Source organism: Pleurodeles waltl, chromosome 4_1, assembly GCF_031143425.1.
Source record: "Pleurodeles waltl isolate 20211129_DDA chromosome 4_1, aPleWal1.hap1.20221129, whole genome shotgun sequence".
Lineage (NCBI taxonomy): Eukaryota > Metazoa > Chordata > Amphibia > Caudata > Salamandridae > Pleurodeles > Pleurodeles waltl.
The window spans coordinates 484,110,543-484,128,072 of record NC_090442.1 but is presented as its reverse complement, the minus strand read 5'-3'; the positions used below and the strand labels follow the sequence as shown (position 1 = coordinate 484,128,072).

General features: G+C 46.0%; 1 protein-coding gene across 2 annotated transcripts in view; it reads right to left on the bottom strand.

Moving 5' to 3' along the window:
* The window catches only part of PPP1R12A (protein phosphatase 1 regulatory subunit 12A), a 1,050,482-nt gene that overhangs the window by 255,338 nt on the left and 777,614 nt on the right, over window positions 1-17,530 (bottom strand). The gene's annotated exons all lie outside the window — the stretch shown is intronic.

Genomic DNA, 17,530 nt, shown 5'->3' with positions numbered 1-17,530 from the left:
AGGAATAATTTATGTAAGCCACTAATTCAGGCTTCCTAAAGTCAATGGATTTTTTTGTTTTACTGTTCTTCATAGTGGTTTCTTCATAATGGTATTTCATCATAAATTACTTTTCAATAAAATAAATACGAGCAGGATCACTTTTTCGTATCTGAAACAGAATTACTGACGAGTAAACTGTCTTACTCTAGGTTATGGTTGGTCTATATAACTATACGTTACACATGAAATACAATGTTTATGACGTTACAATAGTCAAGCCAATAAGTAACACTTAAACACACAGCATAATTATATAGAACATACTCAAACCAATAAATAATACTGCATTTTCATAGTTGTAATGGAAATGCAATATATATTTTCAACTGTCAGATCATTAGGTTTCGCCAGCACAGTGCGTGTGCTGTGCTTTTGAAATCTATTGTATTTAATATAGATCTTAAATGGGGCTTATATCCCCGCCCTTCCTTCTCATTGCTTAGTGTGCTTGCTACTTACTTCTCATCCGTTTCTATTGGCTGTAGCACACTATTTCCTGTTGCTCCTCATGAGCTTTTCTCTTATCAGTTTCCCATGCCCCAAGTACTGTTTTCATCCACTTTGGTGGAACGTCTTTCTTATGAGCATGTGTCGGCACCCCTACTTGTCCCCTCCTCCCGACCCCTTCCCCAGCAGCTTGTTTTTTAGGCGAGGAGAGATTGAGCTGCCCAGAATCGCATGCTGTTGAGCTCAAAAAGGCACTAAAATCTGCTTCCCCAGTTCCCAGTCGACTGCTCTGGCCGTAATTGCACATTTACTCTCAGATAAACAGAATAACTTGGCATACAGGCCACGCAGCCCTGTGTATATACCTTGCCCTGGCTTCCTGGAGTGAGCAGTGCATGAGAGAGAGGAAACACTATCATGAAGGGTGCATGGAGCTCTTCCTCTGTAAAAAGCCTGTGATTTTCATTCCGCAACAGACAAAGAAGCCAACCACTGAGGCTTGAATTCCTGTCAGCGATCCAGCTCTACGTGCACTTCTGTCTGTCTCCAGCTAATGGCCCTACTCCAATACTGTAATATGAAGGCCCCATAGGCTTCATATCAAACGCCTCCATTGTTAATGTCTCTCCCGCATTAGGGCAGCGCTACGGCTGGTGTTTATGTATAGGAGAGTGTGTGTGTAGGAAGTTGGCTCTGTATATACTATTCCAAAGTAGGAAATAGTGTGCACAGAGTCCAAGGGTTCCCCTTAGAGGTAAGATAGTGGCAAAAAAAGATAATTCTAATGCTCTATTTTGTGGTATTGTGGTCGAGCAGTAGGCTTATCAGAGGGTAGTGTTAAGCATTTGTTGTATACACACAGGCAATAAATGAGGAACACAAACTCAAAGACTTACTCCAGGCCAATAGGTTTTTATATAGAAAAATATATTTTCTTCGTTTATTTTAGGAACCACAGGTTCATGATTTACAAGTAATACTTCAAATGAAAGGTATTTCACTCGGGTATTCTAGGAACAATCACAATAGCATGTACAGTTTTGGCAAACAATGGCAATAAGCTATTTTAAAAGTGGACAGTGCAAAAATCAACAGTTCCTGGGGGAGGTAAGTAATTGTTAAGTTCACAGGTAAGTAAAACACTTACAGGGTTCAAAGTTGGGTCCAAGGTAGCCCACCGTTGGGGGTTCAAGGCAACCCCAAAGTTACCACACCAACAGCTCACGGCCGGTCAGGTGCAGATATCAATGAGGTGCCCAAAACACATAGGCTTCAATGGAGAACAGGGGTGCCCCGGTTCCAGTCTGCCAGCAGGTAAGTACCCACGTCCTTGGGGGACAGACCAGGGGGGTTTGGTAGGGCACCGGGGGGGGGGGGGAACACAAGCAGGCACAGAAAGTACACCCTCAGCGGCACAGGGGCGGCCGGGTGCAGAGTGCAGAGTGCAAACAGGCATCAGGTTTTGTATTGAAAGCAATAGGGAGACCCGGGGGTCTCTTTAACGATGCAGGCAGGCACAGGGGGGGCTCCTCGGGGTAGCCACCACCTGGGCTAGGCAGAGGGTCGATTGGGGGTCGCTCCTGCACTGGAGTTCGATTACTTCAGGTCCTGTGAGCTGAGGGTGCAGTGTTGGTTCCAGGCGTCGGGTCCCTTGTTACAGGCAGTCATGGTCAGGGGGAGCCTCTGGTTTTCCTCTGCAGGCATCGCAGTGGGGACTCAGGGGGGTCGTCTCTGGCTACTCACGGGCTCGCAGTCGCCGGGGAGTCCTCCCTATAGTGTTGGTTTTCCGCAGGTCGAGCCAGTGGTGTCGGGTGCAGAGCGGAAAGTCTCACGCTTCCGGCGGGAAACGTGAAGTCCTTAGAGTGGTTTCTTTGTTGCAAGAAAGTTGCAGTTTGTTGAACAGAGTTGCTGTTCACGGGGGTTTCTTGGTCCTTGGGTGCAGGGCAGTCCTCTGAGGCTTCAGAGGTCGCTGGTCCCTGTTGGATGCGTCACTGTTGCAGTGTTCTTCGAAGTTGGGAGACAGGCCGGTAGGGCTGGGGCCAAAGCAGTTGTCGTCTCAGTCTTCACTGCAGAGCTTCAGGTCAGCAGTCCTTCTTCTTGTTAAGGTTGCAGGAATCTAGTTTCCTAGGTTCTGGGGGCCCCGAAATACTGAATTTAGGGGTGTGTTTAGGTCTGGGAGGGCAGTAGCCAATGGCTACTGCCCTTGAGGGTGGCTACACCCTCTTTGTGCCTCCTCCCTGTGGGGAGGGGGGCACATCCCTAATCCTATTGGGGAATCCTCCTCCTACAAGATGGAGGATTTCTAAAAGTAAGGGTCACCTCAGCTCAGGACACCTTAGGGGCTGTCCTGACTGGTGGGTTACTCCTCCTTGTTTTTCTCATTATCTCCTCCAGCCTTGCCGCCAAAAGTGGGGGCAGTGGCCGGACGGGCGGGCATCTCCACTAGCTGTAACAAAGGAGGCTCACCGCCAGGTGTTACAGTTCCTGCAGGGGGATGTGAGAAGCACCTTCACCCAGTACAGGCTTTGTTCCTGGCCACAGAGTGACAAAGGCACTCTCCCTATGTGGCCAGCAACATGTCTTCGTGTGTGGCAGGCTGGCAGAAACTAGTCAGCCCATAGTGGAAGTCGGGTATGTTTTCAGGGGGCATCTCAAAGATGCCCTCTGGGTGTATTTTAAAATAAATTGCACACTGGCATCAGTGTGCATTTATTGTGCTGAGAAGTTTGATATCAAACTTCCCAGTTTTCAGTGTAGCCATTATGGTACTGTGGAGTTCGTGTCTGACAGACTCCCGGACCATATACTCTTATGGCTACCCTGCACTTACAATGTCTAAGGTTTTGCTTAGACACTGTAGGGGCATAGTGCTCATGCCCCTACAGTGGTATAGTGCACCCTGCCTTAGGGCTGTAAGGCCTGCTAGAGGGGTGACTTACCTATGCCACAGGCAGTGTGAGGTTGGCATGGCACTCTGAGGGAAGTGCCATGTCGACTTAGTCATTTTCTCCCCACCAGCACACACAAGCTGTGAAGCAGTGTGCATGTGCTGAGTGAGGGGTCCCTAGGGTGGCATAAGACATGCTGCAGCCCTTAGAGACCTTCCCTGGCATCAGGGCCCTTGGTACCAGGGGTACCAGTTACAAGGGACTTACCCGAGTGCCAGGGTTGTGTCAAAGGTACAGTTTAGGAAAAGAACACTGGTGCTGGGGCCTGGATAGCAGGGTCCCAGCACACGTTCAAATTTTAACTTAGCATCAGCAAAGGCAAAAGATCAGGGGGTAACCATGCCAAGGAGGCATTTCCTTACAATAATAAACTGCAACGACTACAGACTTCCGAGGAGGGAGGGTGCATGTGAATCTGCAGCACTACATATAATGAACAGATTTACACTGGGTAAGTGACATTTTCCCTCCGATGGCATGTGTAGCTGCAGATACACATGCTATGAATAGACAACAAAGCAGCTACTCTCCCCCAAGAAATGCAGTGGCTAGCCTGTATGAGTTGGAGTTGTTTGAAATAATCTTCTTAAGACAGTTTGACCAACATTGGCCTGTTGCTTTGAAAATACATATGCACAGTAATGTTTTGTAAATGTATGTGGTGTAGACCACGTGGCAGCTTTGCATATGTCTGCCATTGGTATGTTTCCTAAAAATGCCATAGATGCACCTTCTTTCCTAGTGGAATGTGCTTTAGGTGTGAATAAAAGTTGTCTTTTTGCTTTGATGTAACATATTAGTATACATCTAACAATCCATTTTGCTAATCCTTGTTTAGAAATAGGATTCCCTTTGTGTGTGTAATATGCTGTGCATTCAAGTGTCCTTTCTTTTCTTGTATTCCCCATTCCCCTTGTTATTTTCATGTGTACTCTTTTCTTTTGATTCTGTGTTCTGGAATTTATGTGGCGAGGCTTAACGGTCTGTGTCGAGTGTTCCACCTTGGCTTTCAGTTGGTGATTTCTTATCAACACGGATGGTTGTGCTCTTGCTGTCGTGGGTCCCATTTTTATACTAATAAACCTACTCCACCTGAAAAGCGGATTTAAGTGTCCTGGAGCATTATTACTTTTATGGGCAGATATTTGCTCTCGCCAACCTTACAATGTGGTTGTGGAAAAGCAACTAAAAGCTGCTTTGTTTTTCTGAATGCTTTTGTTCTATCCACATAAGACATAAGAGCTCTTTTAAGATCATGAGTGTGACTGGCTCTTTCTGCACTGAATCTGGCTGTGGGAAGAAGACTGGCAATTCCACTGTTTGGTTTATGTGAAAAGGTGACTCCACCTTTGGCAGAAATTTTGGATTGGTTCCAAGTACAACTTTATGTTTGTGTACTTGGTAAAAAGGTTCTTCAAGAGTAAATGCTTGTATTTCACTAACTCTACGTAATGAATTAATAGCTACTAGGAGGGCGACTTTCCAGGTTAAGAATTGAATCTCATATGAAAGCATGGGTTCAAAAGGTGGGTCCATTAATCTGGTGAGTACAATATTGAGATTCCAAGCAGGACAGGTGGTTTTACGTTTAAGTCCTTCCATGAAGGCTTTTATAACTGGGACTCTAAAGAGTGAGGTATGTTGTACAGTCTGCAAATATGCTGACATGGCAGTAAGATGAATTTTAATAGATGAGAAAGCTAAATTTGATTTCTGTAAATGAGGTAGATAGCATACAATATCTTGTATTGATGCTGTGAGAGGGTCAGTATTTTTAGATTGACAGTAATAAACAAATCTTTTCCATTTGTTAGCATAGCATTGCCTAGCTGTAGGCTTGCATGTTTGAGAACTTCCATGCATTCTAATGGAAGTTGCAAGTATCCAAATTCGATGACTTCAGGAGCACTGGGATTTGGATATCCGATTTGTCCTTTGTTTTGCGTTAACAAATCCAGTCTTTTTGGAAGTTTGTAGTGAGGTACTTCTGACAGGTCTAGGAGTGTTGTGTACCAATGTTGTCGTGCTCACGTTGGGGCTATGAGTATCATGGTGAAAGAAGTCTGACGCAGTTTATTGACCAGAAATGGAAGTAGTGGGAGAGGGGGAAATGCGTAAGAAAATATCCCTGACCAGTTGATCCATATAGCATTGCCTTTTGACAGAGGGTGTGGGTGTCTGGATGCAAAGTTTTGGAATTTTGCGTTTTCGCTTGTTGCAAATAGGTCTAATTTCTGGTGTCCCCCACTTTTGAAAGTACTGATGAAGCACTTGAGAGTGAATTTCCCATTCGTGTATCTGTTGGTGTGTTCTGCTTAGGAGATCCGCTAGCTGATTGTGTATTCCTGGGATGTATTCTGCTAGTAGATGAATGTGATTGTGAATTGCCCATTTCCATATTGTTTGGGCTAGAAGGGACAGTTGAGATGAATGCGACCCACCTTGTTTCTTTAGGTAATACATGGTCGTCATATTGTCTGTTTTTATCAAGACAGTCTTGTGTTTGAAAAGCGGCTGAAACGTTTTTAGGGCAAGGAACACAGCTAATAATTCTAAATGGTTAATGTCAGTGGTTCCCAATCTGTGCGCCGTGGCACCTAGGTGCGCCATCTAAACTAGCCAGGGGCGCCATGCACCAAGCACACGGTTTGGGAACGAGGAATAGCTATAAATATCTGCTAACACTACTTGCCCTGGCCTCCTGCTAACTGCAGTGTTGATGGATGACACTGAAACATAAAACCATCTCTCAACTCAGAGTTATTTAACAGGTCATGACCCTGAGCTAAACAGTTTAGAAGTGTTGCTCCAGTGAATTTTAGAAATCACTTCATGCAATTTAACAAAACCTTTTGTGCAGTATAATTAAAATATACATGCTAATTCTTATAACCTCGACCTAGGTAAGGAGACAAGGAAGACTGCTTATAAAGGTCATTAAGGGTGAATGTGAATAACATTAATTTATTACACAAGCTCCAAAAATAAAATAAACGGTAAAGACATATGCAGTAAAGCACTGTAAAGGGCATTTCTTCTGCTCAGCAAATAATGCATACTCAGGCCTTCATGGAAGACCTGCTGTCACAGACAACTAACTCTGTCCCTTGAAGGATAGGTCACAGACACTTTACTCAGAATAAGCCACCTTAAGGCAAACACTTTAGAAAAATGTGTGCAGTACAGATGCATTGTCTGTATGTAGGTCCCTTTATTGTCTTGCGCACTTTGTTTTTCTTGTCAGCAGGGCCCTACAGATAGGCAGTTTATTACACAGCTAACATTTGTCTATAAGACAAAGATCATAGGATACTCAGCCTAGTGACTGCAGTCAGACCTTGGCTGGATCCCTGCTAATGCACCACAGCCCACCTTCCACTACACTCTTCTTCCATACAAGGCATGTTACAGAGACAGGTATAGCTGTAAACTATTGTACAGATAGACATTGTACCTTAGTGAGCCAGTGAAACAGCAATAACATGCTTATAAATGCCAGGTAGTGCATATCAGCAGTGTCTGATCACCTTAAAACGTGTAAATATTACCTATTTCAGCTGCGTGCATGTGATATTTAACCAACTGAAGCAAGCTGCAATAGTGCTTAATTAAAGTCCCTTACTTCAATGTGATCTGTGCATGAAACTGAAAGCACATCCAGCTTTACTAGCACAGATTCTTTGTTAGAAGTAAATGAAAGGATTTGTTCTCTTATCATCTTTATCTCATTCTGTCATTCTTACTTTCATCACTTTACTAGTAACAAAGCTTCTGCTTACTCCAAATAATATACTTTCTTACTCTTGCAGCTATTCGCTGTCTGTTACTCTGCTAAATATCCCTACTCTTAACTCTACTTCCTCCTTCTTACTCTGAATACTCCTATTCTTACTCCTACTGAGTCCCTCCCACCTGCAGCAGCGGTTCCTGCTCTAACCTGCATTTCAGCAAAGAGAGAGATGGGTGCCTCAACTGCTACAGTTTTGCATGTGTGCAGGTTCGCGCTGTCCTTCTTTTCCTTTAAGGAAAACAGTGACCTGCCTGCTGCTGGAGGAAGGTTGGCTTTCTCAGCATCAGGTTTATGTCTGAGGGGATATCACCTTCTTAGTGTACTGGCACTGAGATAGTTTGAATAGGAAGTTACTCCCATTGCATTTCAGTTATAGCTCAGCTATATATGTCATTCGGATGCCATCTGCAACAGACTTTTCTATTGAAGGTCCTTCTGCGAATGTAGCTAACACTGCCCTTTTCAGATTGCTGATGTTAATGCCAGAATTCCCAAGAAAATAAATGTTTAAATTGGCTGCTTAGTGGTTGTCATATTTGTTGCTAAGGATTGTCAGAGATATGTATTCTATTTAGTTCTGCGACATGCAGAATATGATGCAAGCTGCTGCCACTGAAGAAGATGCTTTCATGGCAGGATCGTGTGGTTTAAGGCTTCAAGGCCTGGAGTAAAAAGGAGAGGTGGTAAAGTGAGTATTTGTTGCTGATAAAGTGCTTTATTACAGCATCAGTTCAGTGACAAAGTAGATCACTACTACGATTATAATACCTTCACAGCAATTAATTTCAGGGAGGAAAATGTAAGTACCCCCGATGCCGGGCTTACATCCTCCCACCTGCCAAAAAAAGTAACGTAACGGCGAGCCACGGCCAACTGCCAATAGGTCAAGGGAGCCGCGGGTCGAAAAAGTTTGGGAACCACTGGTTTATGTGATAATTTAGTTGTTTTGAATCCCATTCCCCTTGAATGGTAAGGTTGGTAAGATGAGCTCCCCAACCTGTGATTGATGCATCTGTTACTGTAATCTGAGGCACAAGGTCTTGAAATGGCCGCCGCTTCATTAAATTGCTGAGATTCCACCATTGAAGGGACTTGTGCTTTTGTGCCGTCTAACATCAGATCTTGCAACTGAGCCTGTGCTTGAGGCCATTGCTGTGAGAGGCACTAGAAATCAATTCTAGGCAATAGCCATTGCAGATAATTGACAATACCCATTGATCTGTAGTGATATTTTGCCATTGGGAGTGTAATAGCTGCAGTCTGCCCCCCACAGGAGATGTGTGGGGTTGAGGGATGGTAAATAAGTCACTGTTTAGATGGGGTAGTGGCTTGTTTTGAAGTCTGGAACTTGCCTCTAGTTCTAAAGTATTGGCCTCTATAAGACCCTCTAATCCCCCTCTCTGGTACTGATGTTGCCCTTGTATTGCCTGAGAGATAGAAGCCTCTGTGGATTGTGGCTTGAATCCTCCTCTAAATTGTTGTCTGCGAAAGGAGCCTCTCTATAGGGTGTTGTGTATAAGGCTCACATTGCTTTGGCAGTGTCTGAGTCTTTCTTCATTCACTTCAGGGCTAAACAGGTGCTTTTTATTAAAAGGCATATTCCGCACTGCCTGCTGTATTTCTGGTCTGAAACCAGAGGAATGGAGCCATGCATGTCTAAGTATAGTGATGGCAGTATTGACACTTCCAGCTGCTGTATCTGCAGCATCAAGGGCAGACCGTATTTGATTATTGCTTATGGCCTGGCCCTCTTCCACAATCTGTTGTGCTCTTTTCTGGTGTTCCTTTGGGAGGTGTTGTAGGAGTTCCTGCATCTCATCCCAGTGGGCTCTATCGTTCCTTGCTAGCAAGGCTTGCAAGTATGCAATTTGCCATTGGTTGGCAGCCTGTGTGGCTACCCTCTTGCCAGCAGCATCAAATTTTCTACTCTCCTTGTCAGGGGGGGCATCCCCTGATGACTGACTATTAGCCCTCTTTCTAGCCGCACTTACTACCTCTGAGTCTGGAGGAACTTGTTGGGTAATATAAACAGGGTCTGTAGGGGCTAGTTTACATTTTTTAATCAAAGCGTGGCGTTATCTCCCTAGCTTTGACTGGCTCACTAAATATTTGTTCTGCATGTTTAATCATGCCAGGTAGCATTGGGAGGCATTGATATTTTGAGTGCGTGGAGGATAGTGTGTTAAAGAGAAAATCCTCTTCTAGGGGTTCAGTGTGCATAAGCACCCCATGGTGCGCTGCTGCCCTAGAAATAACTTGCATGTGTGCAGTAGTGTCCTCTGGTGGAGACGGCTTAGACGGGTATAAATCTAGGTCACTGTCAGGCATAGGACCTGGATCATAGAGATTCCAAGGATCAACCGTATCACCATGTGAATATTGGTAATGAGTTGGTGAAGGTAAAGGTGGTGGGCTTGTAGGTGGGGGAGAAAAAGAAAGTTGTGAATGAGGGGGAGAAGTATTGATAGGTAATAGCTTCTCCTTTTGTTTATAAATTTTGGCTGGTGGTGGAGCAGTGTCTAAATGTTCTTGAAAAGCCAGTTTCCTCTTGGTCTGTAGAGGAGGTGCAGTCATTATTCTGCCAGTCTCTTTATGGATGTGAATCCTTGATTGTTTCTCATCCATAACCTCAAGGATAGGGTGGATCTCAGTGTCCTCATAAGGTCTATAATACTGTTCTTCCAGTGATTTGGAGCTCTGTTTAAGATGGCTCGAAAGTCCTTGCTCTTCTGTATAAGAAGACTTTTTCGGCTCCGAAGTTGGTCGTTTTTTCGGGCCCGGAAATACAGCCGGTTGTTATGGCTCCGAAGCAAGGATTCGAGACTTCGACTCCGAGGAGTGAGGAAGCTTGCTCGAGTCAGAAGTAGAACTCTTGATTCGCTTACTCGACTCGGATACCGACGGAGGAGAGGCCTTTTCCGACACCGAACCCTAAGGTCGGTCAACAAGAGTCTTTTTTCAGGTAGAACCATGGCTCTCTGGCAGTGGTGTACCGAAGGCCTTCGAGGACTTTTTATAAGTGGGCATAGGGGCAGAGGTACTCACATGCTGAGCAGCAGTGATAGGCCTATCTTCTTCCAATTCTTTTTCGGAGTCGGTGTCTCTGATGGAAACCGCTGTCTGTGCCTGTTCTTCCCCCATGGTGTCGAGATGTTCCGTACTCTTCCAAGCCATTTCCAATCTTTTGGTTCTCTGATCACGCAGGGGCTTCTTGGATCGAAATGATCGACAGGCCTCGCAGTCTTCTTCTTTGTGATCGGGAGAAAGAAACAGATTACATACGAGGTGTTGGTCTGTGTAGGGAAATTTTGCGTGGCATTGAGGACAAAATAGAAATGGAGTCCGATCCATCAGGCTTCGGCGCAGTAGACCAGAGTTGGGCGCACACGCCAAGAAGGGCGAAATTTAGTTTCCAACTGTACTATCAGTTCGAGGCTAGGTGAAAATACGACCAAAACAATACCGACAATTAAGGGAGTTTTATAAAGTTTTCCGATTCGAAATCTCATAACATGAGGAAACACATCCGAACCCGACAGCGGAAAGAAAACAATCTAACAATGGAGTCGATGCCCATGCGCAGTATGAGCAAGAGGAGGAGTCACTCTATCCTGTGACTCCGAAAAAACTTCTTTGAATAAAAACAACTTTTAACACTCCGAGCGCAACACTAGATGGCGGAATAATGCATAGCAAGTGTATCTGCAGGTAGGGGTAGGGGTGTGTAGGGGTAGGGGTGTGTGTGTGTGTGTGTATAGGTAGGTGTATGTGTGTGTAGGGGTAGGTGTGTGTGTGTGTGTGTGTAGGGGTAGGTGTGTGTGTGTGTAGGGGTAGGTGTGTGTGTGTGTGTAGGGGTAGGTGTGTGTGTGTGTGTGTGTGTGTAGGGGTAGGTGTGTGTGTGTATGTGTGTGTGTAGGGGTAGGTGTGTATGTGTGTGTGTAGGGGTAGGTGTGTATGTGTGTGTGTAGGGGTAGGTGTGTATGTGTGTGTAGGGGTAGGTGTGTGTGTAGGGGTAGGTGTGTGTGTAGGGGTAGGTGTGTGTGTAGGGGTAGGTGTGTGTGTGTAGGGGTAGGGGTAGGTGTAGGGGTAGGTGTGTGTGTGTATAGGTGTGTGTGTATAGGTGTGTGTGTGTAGGTGTGTGTGTGTATAGGTGTGTGTGTGTGTGTATAGGTGTGTGTGTGTATAGGTGTGTGTAGGTGTATAGGTGTGTGTAGGTGTATAGGTGTGTGTAGGTGTATAGGTGTGTGTGTGTGTATAGGTGTGTGTGTGTGTGTGTGTATAGGTGTGTGTGTGTGTATAGGTGTGTATAGGTGTGTGAGAGTGTGAGTGTGAGTGTGTGTTCAATTGCATAGAACCAAATACTCCACTTGGAGTGCTGTACATACCATGAAGGTATCAACTCTTAAGCACAAGCTCTTCTTCAGAGTAAACAATATCACCTTATATCAGATGTATTAAAAAAGAGATAAACCTCTAAGAAGCTGTTATTGACAAACCTGAAGTGGAAAACCACCATTTCTACACCGAGTAATAATAATGAGTTAAGAGTACTCCTGAAATCATCCAGGAGCTTAGGCAAGATGTTTGCCAATGAGTCCCATAATGAATGAGAGAAACATCCAAGAATGCAAGATGTATTTACAGAGCGTAAATCAGAACTTATGGGGTTAAAAATATGCCTGCCACAGACGTCTAGACTCCTGGAATCTCTTTCAGATGGGGCATGTGGGAGACCCAAATCAGCCTGTACCACCAAACTTTGATGATTCGGATGTCTTATGAGACAAGCTGGATCATCAGGGGCAAGTCAGTGCCTGTGAGATGTAGTCCGATCAACAGGGGCGCCTGTATTAAGTTTAGGCCAAGCCCCCAACAAAACATCATGTAGGGCTTCACTGTGAGAAGCACTGGTTCAACCCCTGTTTGGCCTTTGTGGAGGACAACAATTACGGATCTGAAGTTAATTCCACTGAAATAAGTGTTAGATTCTAAACTACAGTAACCCTTCTCAGCAAAAGAGGAGTTGCCTCTGTACCAATTCCGGGGTGGTAGAAGGGGAGTGGTTGGTGGAGGACCTGCCGGTACAGACACAGTCAAGGCACTTTGCGCCTCCTTGTGTCCCACAGGGAATCCAGAGGTTTACAGTCACGCTGGCCCCTGGAAAATAAGGGAGCTGCAGGGTAGCTGCGACCTCGACTCCTCAACCAAGGAATGAATGGTGGGAGGCTGTATGTGGTGAAGTTAGCAACTTCTGTGACTTTAACCACTTGCGTTGTGATTACTTTTGTGAAGTCGATGGAGTTAGGCATCCACTAGATTGACTCCTTGTATGGGCCAGCTAATGGACGTCAGAACGAGAAAGAGATCTGGGTCAATGGGAAATCTGGGATGGCTCAGACATCCACACCGCCAGAAGATTAACACAATGCTCCTGCATCGCTTTCAGCCAAAGTTGATGACAGGAGTCGCACTCTCCAGCGTCATGGTGCTTGCCCAGGGACCACATATAAATCGAATGGAGGTGCGTAGCTGACATTTGCCGTCCACAGAACGCACAGGGTTTGAACTCTGAAAACATGGACAGGAAAAAACAGACTGTTCTGACTACGAAAACGTCGAAGTAGGCCGAAAACGGCTTACCAGTTACCATTTCCACGCTGCAAGTGCGGAAAAAAAGGAACTTATGTTAGCAAGGGGGCTGTATGGAATCTGCTGACATCACATCCGGTGGACGACGTCAATACGAAGTTGTGCCACGCCCTCTTCCAATGCACAGACTTGCTATGGGGGGAAAAAAAGTTTTCTGATCCAGGCTTGCACCTGGGGAGGATTCTAAGGTAAGGAATCTGCGGCTACATCTCTCTATCAGATCAAGTGTTACAATGCAGCAGTAGACACAAAGTGGGTTTACACAGAGCCTGGACTGTGGTCAGGCACTGCAGTTAATCCCTGCGGCACAATTTTGATGGTCACACTGAACTGAGGTAGGCATTATACAGAGGCATTGGTATTCATCACCACCACTTGAACACTCTCACCACATACATTTACACAACAGCCAATAAAACACTTTTATAGTTCCATCCATACAACGAAAACTGAAATTCCCTTGAAGTCCAGATGAGACAATTATGGTTACGGAATAAAACATAGAAACTCCTTGCATTTCTCATATATGTTTAACTCCGTAAACCATAGCTCTTATACTTGCAGTGCACACCACAGCTGACAAACACAAATCTTTATAGGACAACTCATTTTAACAAAGATCACAATATATATTTATGATCATGTCATTTGTATCATTAATAGTAACGTAATAAGTCAAGTCGCTAGTGAGATAATGTAGGTCATTAATGAAGTAATTCGTTGGTGGGAGTCTGAGCCTTGCATTTGGTGTGTTCGTTTTGGTTTGCCTGTCGAATGTGTGAGCTCTGGCTTCTGGCCCCAGCTGGTGAATTTCAGAGGGTGGGGTAATTTAAGTTTCTGACCATGGCTTCATAACAGTTTCTGACACCTTACCTCCTACTCTTTTGAACAATTACACTATGGGGGTTAGATTTTAATGCTGTTGGCAGGCCACTTAGGACTGGTTTCCCTGACATCTCATATGTATATTTGTACATGATTGGAAGCCCCCACTCTCCACGGTCCAAATGTTGCTGTATCTCATGTTCTTGTTCAGCACCTAACATGACTTCTAAGTCATGCGACAAATGCTCCTTGATACATTTAAAGGCCATCAGGAAGTGGAAAGCCAGACTGTATGTTGCCAACCACAAATAACTAGGCCAGTCAAACTCTAAATCACACGGCCGTTCCCGCTCCAGTTAACTTCCTTCAGGTAATTGGAGAATAAGGTTGAGTGGCAAGTAGAAGTAGCAGCATAGAAGATCCAAGTGAAATGCTTAGACTTCGAGACACTCCCATCCTAGAGAGTGGTTGTAGGAAAGTTCCTCTTCTGACAGTCACCCCATCCCAGTAATGCCCCACTGATGCCAGTGAAGGATGTATTAATAACTGCACCCAGAGGTGCCCCCTGAAAACTGACCAGCTACTGGTGGATTTGACTGCATGTTCCTGACCAGCTCAGCCACCATAGACATGTTTTTACCCCCCCCAAGGTGAAAGCCAGTGCTCTTGAGGGCCAGAGACAAACATCTGCACTGAGCGGGGGTGTTATCACCTCCCTCAGTCAGGATGGAGAGTCCAGGGTGGGGAGCATCAAAGGCCTATCCGCCTTTGTAATGCAACCCAGGTCTGTCCAGATGGTGGAGATGACCAATCCCCCTGTCCTGACCCCACTTTTGACAGCAGCACAGGTGGGAAAAGTAGGCAGATTAGGAGGTGTGCCCACTTCATGTCATTCCCACCCCTAATGTGGACGAGCTGAAATAGCCACCACTTCTCAAATTCCTCCATTTTTTTTTTTTTTTAAGGAATTAGGCCACTAGGGTTAGGGTTATGATCACTTCTTAAACAAAGTGGTCACTGAAAGGCTGTAGTCACCCTAAAGGTGGGCAGCCCATTGCCTACTGCCTGGCACTCTCTGTAAAGCCCCTAAATTGAGTATATTAGGTGGCACCCCTGAACCCTAGAACTCAGATTCTGACGACCTAAGAAAAAAAGGACAAAGCAGAGCTGCACCTGCAGAAGAGGAAAAGAAGAAGCAGCTGACTTGGTACCAGCCCCACCAGCCGGCCTGCTGACCTCGATGGACTATGCCCAAATAGATGACTCGTCCTGCAGCTGAGCCTCCAAGAAACCCCGTAGGACTGTCTGCCTTCCATAAAGACTCAAGACTCTCGTGAGCAGCGGATCTGCTTTGCAACAAAGTCTGCCTCTAGAAGTGCAGAGAACCTAACACCCAAAGTCATCTCTGCACCCGATGTCCATGACCTGAGATGAAGCCAACCAACGGTACTAGCAAGTTTCCCCAGAGTCTGAGTCCACTCAGGTTTTACTCCTCGTTCTCCCCCTAATTGCCTACAGCCTCTGGTGTAGGGAAAGGCCTCCCTTGGCATGGTTACCCCCTAACTTTTTGACTTTTGGTAATGCTAGTTATGATTGAAAGTGTGCTGGGATCCTGCTAACCAGGCCCCAGCACCAGTGTTATTTCCCTAAACTGTACTTTTGTTCCCACAATTGGCACACAGTCCTTTGTAAATGGTACAGCTGGTACCAAGGGCCCTGTGGCCAGGGAAGGTCTCTAAGGGCTGTAGCATGTGTTATGCCACCCCAAGGACCCCTCACTTAGCGCATGCACACTTCCTCACAGCTCGTGTGTGCTGGTGGGGAGAAAAAGACTAAGTCGACATGGCACTCCTCTCATAATGCCATGCCCACCTCTCACTGCCTGTGGCATAGATAAGTCACCCCTCTAGCAGGCCTTACAGCCCTAAGACAGGGTGCACTATACCACAGGTGAGGGCACAGTTGCATGAGCACTATGCCCCTACAGTGTCTAAGCCAAACCTTAGACATTGTAAGTGCAGGGTAGCCATAAAGAATATATGGTCTGGGAGTTTGTCAAACACAAACTCCACAGTTTCATAATGGCTACTCTTAAATCTGGGAAGTTTGGTATCAAACTTCTCAGCACAATAAATCAACACTGATGCCAGTGTGGAATTTATTGAAAAATGCACACAGAGGGCATCTTAGAGATGCACCCTGTAAACCAGTCCAATTCCTAGTGTTAGGCTGACCAGTTCCTGCCAGCCTGCCACAACCAGATGAGTTTCTGGCCACATGGGGTGAGTGCCTTTTGTCACTCTGTGGCCAGGAACAAAGCCTGCCCTGGGTGGAGGTGATTCTCACCTCCCCCTGCAGGAACTGTAACACCTGGCGGTGAGCCTCAAAGGCTCATGCTTGTTACAGCGCCCCAGGGTATCCCAGCTAGTGGAGATGCCCACCCCTCCAGACAAAGCCCCCACTTTTGGCGGCAAGTCCGGAGGAGATAATGAGAAATACAAGGAGGAGTCACCCACCAGTCAGGACAGCCCCTAAGGTGTCCTGAGCTGAGGTGACCCCTGCCTTAAGAAATCCTCCATCTTGGTTTTGAAGGATTCCCCTGTCCAGAAACAATTACAAAACAAGAAACTTTAAAGAGACTCCAACTTCACGTCAGAAGTCTTCACACTCTGAACCCGATGCCCCCGGCTCGAGTTTGGAGAAAACAACACTGCAGAGAGGACTCCCAGGTGACTCCAACGACGTGGACACCCTGAGTCGACCTCCCTGCATCCCCACAGCGACGCCTGCAGAGAGGATCCAGAGGCTCCCACTGACCGCGACTGCCTGGTAACAAAGGAACCAGATGCCTGGACCAAGCACTGCACCCACAGCCCCCAGGACCGAGAGGAACCACCTACCAGTGCAGGAGTGACCAGCAGGCAGACATCATCCTAACCCAGTCGGTGGCTGGCCCGAGAAGCCTCCTGTGCCCTGCCTGCATCGCCAGAGTGACCTCCCGGATCCCTCCATTGTTTTCAATAGAAAACCCGATGGCTACTTTGCAGTCTGCACCCAGCCGCCCCTGAGGCGCTGAGGGTGTGTTTTGTGTGCTGGTGTCCCCCCTTCCCCCAGTGCCCTACAAAACTCCCCTGGTCTGCTCCCCAAGGACACAGGTACTTACATGCTAGCAGATTGGAATCAGAGCACCCCTGTTCTCCATTGGCGCCTATGTGTTTTGGGCCCTCCTTTGACCTCTGCACCTGACTGGCGCTGTGTTGCTGGTGCTGTGGGTTTGGGGTTGCCTTGAACCCCCAATGGTGGGCTGCCTATGCCCCAGGAGATTGACTGTGTAAGTGCTTAACTTATCTGAAAAACTATTACTTACCTCCCCCAGGAACTGCAGATTTTTGCAGTGTCCACTTTTAAAATAACTATTTGCCATTTTAACCAAAACTGTGTGTACTACTGTTTTAAATTAAAGTTCTATACTTACCTGTGAGAAGTACCTTGCAATTTATGTACTTAACTAAAATTTGAATCTTGTGGTTCTAAAAATAAAGAAAATAAATGTTTCTATATAAAACCTATTGGCCTCGAGTTAAATCTGAGTGTGTGTTCCTCAGTTATTGCCTGTGTGTGTGCAACAAATGCTTAACACTACCCTCTGATAAGCCTACTGCTCGACTACACTACCACAAAATAGAGCATTAGTATTATCTATTTTGCCACTATTAACCCCTAAGAGGAACCCTTGGACTCTGTGCATACTATCTCTCACTTTGAGATAGTATATACAGAGCCAACTTCCTACACTCTGCAGGCAGGCCTCCTCTCCTGCAGCCTTGTG